Below are 9,268 nucleotides of genomic sequence, written 5' to 3' on the forward strand. Positions count from 1 at the left end.
CCGGAATTGTGGGAAAAGCTGAGCAGGATAACAGATACCTGACCAATTTGCTGGTAACACAGTGTAAGCATTTTCCCCACAAACCCAATGATGTCCCATTAAAGCTGGGAAGGGTTGACTGCAACCCTTTGACATGTAAGAATTTACAAAGGAGGAATAGTATCCCCCAAAGGGCACAGGATAATTTTCACTGGGAGAAGAGGTAGCATTCACATGACATTTGTATATGGTGCTGTTTTTCTCAGGGAGGCTGTAGGGGGAGCAAGAGATTGAATCTTTGGTTTGATCCCAGGTTGAGAGGAAGTTTATCTTTCCATACCCGGTTCGCCATTCTCCAACCTTGTTTCAATAGTCCCATACACCATGGGACACGATGTATTGGAGATAGCTGCTCCTCCCTAGATTCAGCCCTGTCCCATTACACACCCAGCACCAGTGGCCCTTTCCTTTCACCACACTTATAAGTTTAGGAACATATGTTTTTCCCAGCCCTCAAGTGTCATTTTCCTTCCATGTCCTTTTAAGTGGATAGGGTTCTCCAGCAAGCTCTGAGGAATTCAAAGGGATTGCCATGGTGGGGATACTAGCTTGTGAGTGAGCTGGGATGTGGCTGCAGACCCAGCAATTAGAAATATTCAGGATCTGGGCTATCTGCACCTGTTGTTGGATGAAAGAATTGTCACTGTCACTCTGGATTCCCCAGACCCTCAGGACACAGTAGCTGAGGATTAAGCTTCTCAAAGGACACATGTTGGAAGCAGGACCCTTTCTGGTTCCGACAACCCCTTTCGAGGGAACTGCAGTCATGGTTTTATGTCCACCAGGCAGCAGGCGCTAGGCTCACTACTGCTTCTTGTTTGTTGGGTCCTGCTGTCTGCTTACCCTCTGCTTCTGGCAACCCTTATGAGAGCGCAGATTGTAAGGTATTGCAGGCTGTTCCTCTTTGTCTTCTGGGGTTGAAGCTGGTTCCGCGTGGTCTTGCAGAGGTGCTTGGTCCCCTTGAGGTGGCGCTGTGAGGCATGGATCCATGCAGCGATGCCGGATAATTTCACTGCTGTCTGGGTGGTGAGCAGTACCTGGTATGGACCCTTCCACTGGGGTTCCAAGGCGTGCTTCCGAAGGTGGTGCCGCAGGTAGACCTAATCACCAGGCTCAAGAGTGTGACAGGCAGCAGAGGTGGGTTCCGTCAGCCAAGCTGCTCGCACCTGCGAATGGAAGGAGCTCACAGCTTGCATTAACCCTTTGCAGTACTGGAGGAGCGTGCTGTGAGTTAGGTTTAGGTCTGGGGCTGGGGTAATAGTAGCCATTGTTCGCATAGGGTGTCCCATGATGATTTCAAATGGACTCAATTTGTGTCTATGGGATGGGGATGACCGAATTTCCATAAGGGCCAGTGGTAAAGCAGCTGGCCAGTTTAACCCTGTGGAACTACATATTTTTGCCAGCTTATTTTTAAGCACACCATTTCGCCTTTCAACTGCCCCTGCACTCTGTGGATGGTAAGGGCAGTGCAACAGGTGGGTGACCTGGTTTAGATGTTGAACAATTTTTCCAGTAAAATGTGTTCCCCGGTCACTAGACAAAGTGGCAGGAATTCCCTTGGTAGGGATAATGTGGTTTAACAGACATTTTGCAACGGACAATCAATCAGCTTTGCGACAGGGAAAGGCTTCAATCCAACCCGAAAACAGACATATTATAACTAAAATGAATTCATATTTCTGACACTTTGGCATTTGTACAAAATCAAGTTGCCAGTGTAGGAAAGGTGCTTGAGGCAAACCCCAGAACCCTTGTGTTACTTTTACAGATTTGCCTACATTGTGGCTTTGACAAGTAACACAAGCGGCACAGTGGCGGGTTGCAAAGAAGCTGAAATGGGGAGCCCACCACCCTGCCTTACTCATAGCAGAGACCATCCCCTCCTTGCCGACATGCAAAACACCACGTAGCAGGGCGGCTAGAGACAGGTAGAGTGAGAGGGGGGCTACAAAGGTACCGGTGGGCGATTGCCAAAGGGAATCAGAATGCAAAGAGCAACCCAAAGCACTCCAGGAGTCTCTCTCTGTTTCTGGGGCAGAATCCTGGAGCTGAGAGAGATGAGACAGGGATGGTGGCGTTACAGAGACAGAGAGGGGACCAAGAAACGCTTCTGGTGAAGGTTTTATAGTGGCGGCATGTTTCGCAGCAGCATCAGCAAGTGCATTACCTTTTGCCACCTCGGTGTCTGCCGCTGAGTGGCCAGTACACTTAACAATTGCCAAGGCAGACGGTATTAAAACTGCATACAGGAGGGCGGCAATGTAGGGGCCATTCTTGATAGGGGTACCAGTAGCGGTAAGAATACCTCGAGCCTGCCAGAGGGTGCCAAAGTCATGCACAACCCCAAAAGCGTACCGAGGATCAGTAAAAATAGTGGCAGAGAGCCCCTTGGCTAGAAAGCAGGCACGGGTTAGAGCAATCAGTTCAGCCACCTGGGCAGAGGTCACAGAGGGTAAGGGCGCAGCTTCTATGGTCTCAGAGACAGAGACCACAGCATACCCTGCAAGAAGGTGGTCTTGGTCATTTCTATAACAGGACCCATCAGTGAATAATACCAGGTCAGAGTTAGGGAGAGGTACATCTGAAAGGTCGGGGCGCGGGACAGTGATAGCGGAGACAGTTGCAAGGCAGTCATGGGGTTCACCATCACTAGGTAAAGGAAGGAGGGTAGCAGGGTTTAACCGGGAGCAGCGCTTAATAGTGATATGTGAGGCTGAAAGCAGCAAAAGTTCATACCTAGTGAGGCGAGCAGAGGAGAGGTGAGCAGTGTTGCGTTGCAGAAGGAGAGTTTCCACAGAATGGGGAACCAGGAGAGTGAGAGGAGAGCGGAGGACAAGGGACTCAGACATCTCGACCAGGCACGCTGCAGCAGCTACAGAGCGTAAGCAAGGGGGTAAACCCTGGGCTACAGGGTCCATGGTTGTAGAAAAATAAGCCACCGGGCGATTTCTGTCACCGTGCTCCTGAGTAAGAACCCTGAGGGCACAAGCAGATTGTTCGTGACAGAAAAGGGTAAAAGGCTTGTCATAGTTAGGTAACCCTAAGGCAGGGGCAGAGGCTAAATTCTGCTTAAGGGAGATGAAAGCAGCATTTGCTTCAAGTGGCCATGGCATGGGGTTAGGTACAGAGGATCGAGTGAGTTCTTGGAGTGGTTTAGCCAGAGAAGCATATTGGGGAATCCATTGCCTACAGAACCCTGTCATGCCTAAGAATTTTCTCACCTGGCATGGACAGCAAGGCTGGGGAAAGCTAAGGATGGCTTGTACCCGGGCTGGATAGAGTGTACAGGAGCCCTGGGAGAGAAGGAAGCCTAGGTATGTGACAGAGGTTTGGCAGAGCTGCAATTTTGTGCGAGAAGTCTTATGACCCTTGTTTGCTAAAGCTGTGAGAAGTGTTAGTGAATCAGTTTCTGAGGCAGACAGAGAGGGGGAGGAGTAAGTTGTCCACATATTGGATCAGTGTGAATCCTGATGGGAAAACCAGATCAGCGAGATCCCTGGCTAGGGCTTGAGAAAAATAGGATGGACTCTCTGTATACCTCTGGGGAAGGGTAGTCCATGTATATTGCTGACCCTTGTAGGAAAAGGCAAAGAGATACTGGGATTCAGAGTGAACTGGGACAGAGAAGAAAGTGGAGCACAAACCTACAACAGTAAAGTGGGTTGCATTTGGAGGAAGAGACGCTAGTATTGTAGCAGGGTTAGGAACCACTGGAAAAGAAGGTATGACAATACGGTTAATAGCTCGAAGGTCTTGAACTAATCGCCACGATTTGCCGTCAGCTTTTTGAACTGGAAGGATAGGGGTGTTACAGGGGCTGAAACAAGGGACAATAATTCCTTGTTCTTTTAATGCAGATATAACTGGAGCAATCCCAGCCTCTGCCTCAGGATTCAAAGGATACTGAGACAGGCGAGGCAGAGGTTTGGAATTGTCTACAGTAATCCGAACTGGGTCAGTATTTAATCGGCCCACTTCAGATGGGTGAGATGGCCATAGGGAGGAAGGAACCTGAGAGATTAGGTGCTCCAGGGACGGAGTTAAGGGACAGCAAGGGACCGGAGTGGAGAAGGAAGTTTCAGACAGCAGGGAGGCTACAGAATCACATAAGGAAGACTGAGAGATTTGCAGATAGACACTATCTGGGGAGCAGTAAATAGAACAGCCAAGTTTGCATAGCAAGTCCCGTCCCAGAAGGTTTGCAGGGGTGGAATCAGAGAGGAGGAATGCATGCTCCTCAGAGAGGGGACCGACCTGAACAGACAAAGGTTTTGAGAGGGGACAAGAGGTAGGCATCCCTGTAATGCCAACAGCAGACAGATTTTCCAGATCGGGAACCTCAGGCAAGTCAGTGGTGTGGCTTGTAGAAAGAGAAGCTCCAGTATCAACAAGGAAAGGGAGAGAGAGATCATTTACAGTCAGGACACATTCTCCAGTACGGGACAGAGGTAATAAGGGAGCTAAAACTTTGTGAGGTTCCCCAGCATCCCGTCATTGTTGGGGTGAAAAATAGGGTTGGGGATCAGCTGGAGGAACCAGCGGGGGGTTCACTTGATTTCCCATACAATTATTAGGTCGTCTTGGACACTCTTTTTTTCCAGTGTCCAGGCTGTTTACAGTAGTTACAAACCCCAGTTAATCCAGCCCCCCGCCCCCTTCCGCAAACCCGTCCCTGTCCCCGGTGTGGTCTGCTTAGTCCTGAATAATGCTGTATCTGCAGAGCCATTAACTTTTGGGAGGACTGTTCCTCCTTTCCTTTTAAAGTGCGGTGGCAATGCTCTGCTACTGCCAGCAATTTGTCCATGGTTTCAGTCTCCCATCCCACACTTATTCGTTTTAACATGCTGCCTGTGGCAGGGAGAAGACCATCAACAAATGCATGTGCCAAGGCCCCCTGCCCATTTACATCGGGCTCTTGTATTCCTGAATGTTGTAGGAAAATATCAGTTAGCCGGGACCTATAGTCGCCTGGGCTTTCTCCTTGCCCTTGCTTACAGCAACGTATTGCTGTCCAGTTTGTTTTAGGAGACCACACTTTGGGAATGGCTTGATGCAGGCGCTTCCAAAGAGCCATACTCTGGTCTCTGTATGCCGAATCTGGGCCAGTACTTTTTATGGTTGAGTGGCGTGCCTCAGCTGGCCAGTTTGCAGCAGCCAACCATTTTTCATAATAACTGGCAGGAGCTAACAATTTACACAGTTGGAGGAGATCTGTCTCAGAGGGTTCATAGGTTTCACAGATTAACAGAAACTCCTCAGCAAATTTGACAGAGTTTTCCTGTGGTTTGGGAAAACTTTTAACTATAGATAAAAGTTCTGTATGAGTCCAGGGCTTATAATCCCATATGGACTCACTTTCTCCCATCTTAAGGACTCGTAAGGGTGCCACAACAGTTTGATCAGAGTCTCTCATTAACCTCCCGTCAGGTTCTCTTTTCCAAGAAGAGATGTCAAGAGAATCTTTGCAGTCTGCTTTGGATTTCTTCATAATATTTTGCAGAGCTGCGAAGCCAATGAGGGTATCTTCTTCACTTTCATTATCTGTAGTCACTGAAGATTTTTCCTTCTCTGATTTCTTATTTGCGCAGGAGTATGGTGGGGGTCGGGTTTGATCCGGATCATTACACAGGGCTGGGCAAAGGGGAGCACTCAGACTAGTGGTGGGAGAGACTGCATCCAATTGAACGTTAGTTTTTTGATAGAATTTTTAAGAGAGGTGAGTTTTGACTCAGTACATCTACGATTTGCCTCTTCCCACCACTGCATGAAGCAGTCTACTTCTCCTCTCTCCAATTTGGTTTTTGGGAGGACGAGTTTGCTTTTTAAAGTGTCCACTTGATCTTTGTCCCAAGAACCTAACAGTGGCCACTGTAATTTGGGGTTCTCTAGAGCTAATTTGGACCATTTTTCAAGAAACCTACAAGAGTCCAGACCCCTCCTAAAATACATAAAATAAGCTGGAGTTCCCTTAGGGAACTGTTCTACCTTAGACTTCTGATTACCCATCCAGGAGGACTTCACACAGCACTCACACAAGAAGGAAATTCGGGCTCAGCAGAGCAGTACCCGGTGCAACACACAGAAAGGAGCCCACAGGCTACTGCCTCAACTGCCCTTGCTTTCACACCAGGGGTTATACCCAAGGCGTGGTGCGGCTGCAGCTGTGCAGATTCCACTTATTCAGACCGTGGGAACGGGGACCCCTTGGTCAGCCAGTCTCCGGACAGAAATGGCTCCCAGATTCACACACACACCACGGGGAAGACGGATAGACACAAAGACAAGACAGTCCTCAAACCGGTTAAAGCACAAAAATAATAATTACCTGAGACGTCTGATTCCAGAAGCTGGATCCAAAGACCCCTACCCGAACAGAGTGGGAACCAACAAGTTCAATGGCGTAGACTGCGCTGCTGCTGTGTACCTTTCTGTCTTGTGGAGGATCGCTTGGACTAAGCATCCAGGTGCCGGCTGCCACGATCGTCCTGCAACGCAGTCAGGGATCACACAGCCTCAGTGAAGCCGCTTGCCATCTCGGTAGAACCTCCAAATTGTCCAAGTTTGACTCAGACTCACAATTTATCAGACCACTCTGTTTTATTAGCAAAGCTGCTCTGCTAATACATTTAGAAGTGAGCCCCCAGAGTGGGGCGTGTGTCTTTTAATTTATACATTTTTTTGGAGAACAAGTTACAGAGAAGTTACAGACAAAAGAAGAAAAAGATTTTAGTCACCACCCTTCGAGATCCCTGAGACCAGTCACGTATCTTCAATTACCTGCCACCCTTAACAATCTCCTTTAACAGCTTCCAGTTAACTTAACTAATTGCCCTTCACACCTTCCATTCTGATGCCTGCTTCTTAGATGTGCTGGCTCTATCTTAATTGCTTCTCCATTCAAAAGCTCTCTCTCCCTACGTGTGCTCCCTCAGATGCTTTGTAACATGTTTTGGCATGCCCTCTCATATACAATGTATCCAGCATGTCCCCTTATACAACGTTATACTTATACAATGTTATACTTCCACGGTGGCCACTCTGGGTAATGCACCAACAATTTCCCTCACGGAGCAACAGTGACACTGTATGGCGAATTCAGGTAATGCACAAACCATTTCCCTCACGGAGCAACAGTGACACTGGGTGGCCACTCTAGGTAATGCACCAACAGTTTCCCTCATGGAGCAACAGTGACACTGGGTGGCCAATCCAGATAATGCACAAACCATTTCCCTCATGGACGAACAGTGACACTGGGTGGCCACTCAGGGTAATGCACAAAGCATTTCCCTTGGATCAACAGTGACACTCCTTGGCCACTCTGGGTAATGCACCAACAATTTCCCTCACAGAGGAACAGTGACACTGGGTGGCCACTCTGGGTAATGCACGAACAATTTCCCTCACGAAGCAACAGTGACACTGGGTGGCCACTCTGGGTAATGCACCAACAATTTCCCTCACGGAGCAAGAGTGACACTGGGTGGCCACTCTGGGTAATGCACCAACAATTTCCCTCACGGAGCAACAGTGGCAGTATTCTTGTCAGCAAGTTAAGGAAGTATGGGCTGGAGGAATGCACTATAAGGTGGGTAGAAAGCTGGCTAGATTGTCGGGCTCAACGGGTAGTGATCAATGGCTCCATGTCTAGTTGGCAGCCGGTATCAAGTGGAGTGCCCCAAGGGTCGGTCCTGGGGCCGGTTTTGTTCAATATCTTCATAAATGATCTGGAGGATGGTGTGGATTGCACTCTCAGCAAATTTGCGGATGATACTAAACTGGGAGGAGTGGTAGATACGCTGGAGGGGAGGGATAGGATACAGAAGGACCTAGACAAATTGGAGGATTGGGCCAAAAGGAATCTGATGAGGTTCAATAAGGATAAGTGCAGGGTCCTGCACTTAGGACGGAAGAACCCAATGCACAGCTACAGACTAGGGACCGAATGGCTAGGCAGCAGTTCTGCGGAAAAGGACCTAGGGGGTGACAGTGGACGAGAAGCTGGATATGACTCAGCAGTGTGCCCTTGTTGCCAAGAAGGCCAATGGCATTTTGGGATGTATAAGTAGGGGCATAGCGAGCAGATCGAGGGACGTGATCGTTCCCCTCTATTCGACATTGGTGAGGCCTCATCTGGAGTACTGTGTCCAGTTTTGGGCCCCACACTTCAAGAAGGATGTGGATAAATTGGAGAGAGTCCAGCGAAGGGCAACAAAAATGATTAGGGGAACTGGAACACATGAGTTATGAGGAGAGGCTGAGGGAGCTGGGATTGTTTAGCCTGCAGAAGAGAAGAATGAGGGGGGATTTGATAGCTGCTTTCAACTACCTGAAAGGGGGTTCCAAAGAGGTTGGCTCTAGACTGTTCTCAATGGTAGCAGATGACAGAACGAGGAGTAATGGTCTCAAGTTGCAGTGGGGGAGGTTTAGATTGGATATTAGGAAAAACTTTTTCACTAAGAGGGTGGTGAAACACTGGAATGCGTTACCTAGGGAGGTGGTAGAATCTCCTTCCTTAGAGGTTTTTAAGGTCAGGCTTGACAAAGCCCTGGCTGGGATGATTTAACTGGGAATTGGTCAGGCTTCGAGCAGGGGGTTGGACTAGATGACCTTCTGGGGTCCCTTCCAACCCTGATATTCTATGATTCTATGACACTGGGTGGCTACTTTGGGCAATGCACCAACAGTTTCCCTCATGGTGCCACAGTGACACTGGGTGGCCACTCGGGGTAATGCAGATAGCATTTCCCTCATGGGGCCACAGTGATACTGGGTGGCCACTCAGGGTAATGCACAAACAATTTCCCTCACGGAGCAACAGTGACACTGAGTGGTCAGTCAGGGTAATGCACGAATTATTTCCCTCACGGAGCAACAGTGACACTGGGTTGCCACTCTGGGTAATGCACCAACAATTTCACTGATGGACCAACAGTGACACTGGGTGGCCAGTCAGGGTAATGCACGAACAATTTCCCTCACGGAGCAACAGTGACACTGGGTGGCCACTCTGGGTAATGCACAATTTCCCTCACGGAGCAACAGTGACACTGGGTGGCCAGTCAGGGTAATGCAGAAAGTATTTCGCTCACGGAGCAATGGCCAATGCGTGGTCAATTCAGGTAGTGCACAAATCATTTCCCTCATGGACCAACCGGGCAACCCCTTGGAGTAATACACAAAGCATTTCCTCACGGAGCACCAGTTGCACAAACTGGGTTTAAGA

The 9,268-nt window shown here is 48.9% G+C and overlaps 1 pseudogene; it reads right to left on the reverse strand.

Annotated features, from left to right (window-relative positions):
* The window catches only part of LOC140903603 (uncharacterized), a 94,344-nt pseudogene that overhangs the window by 63,688 nt on the left and 21,388 nt on the right, over positions 1 to 9,268 (reverse strand).

Source organism: Lepidochelys kempii, chromosome 26 (assembly GCF_965140265.1).
Source record: "Lepidochelys kempii isolate rLepKem1 chromosome 26, rLepKem1.hap2, whole genome shotgun sequence".
Lineage (NCBI taxonomy): Eukaryota > Metazoa > Chordata > Testudines > Cheloniidae > Lepidochelys > Lepidochelys kempii.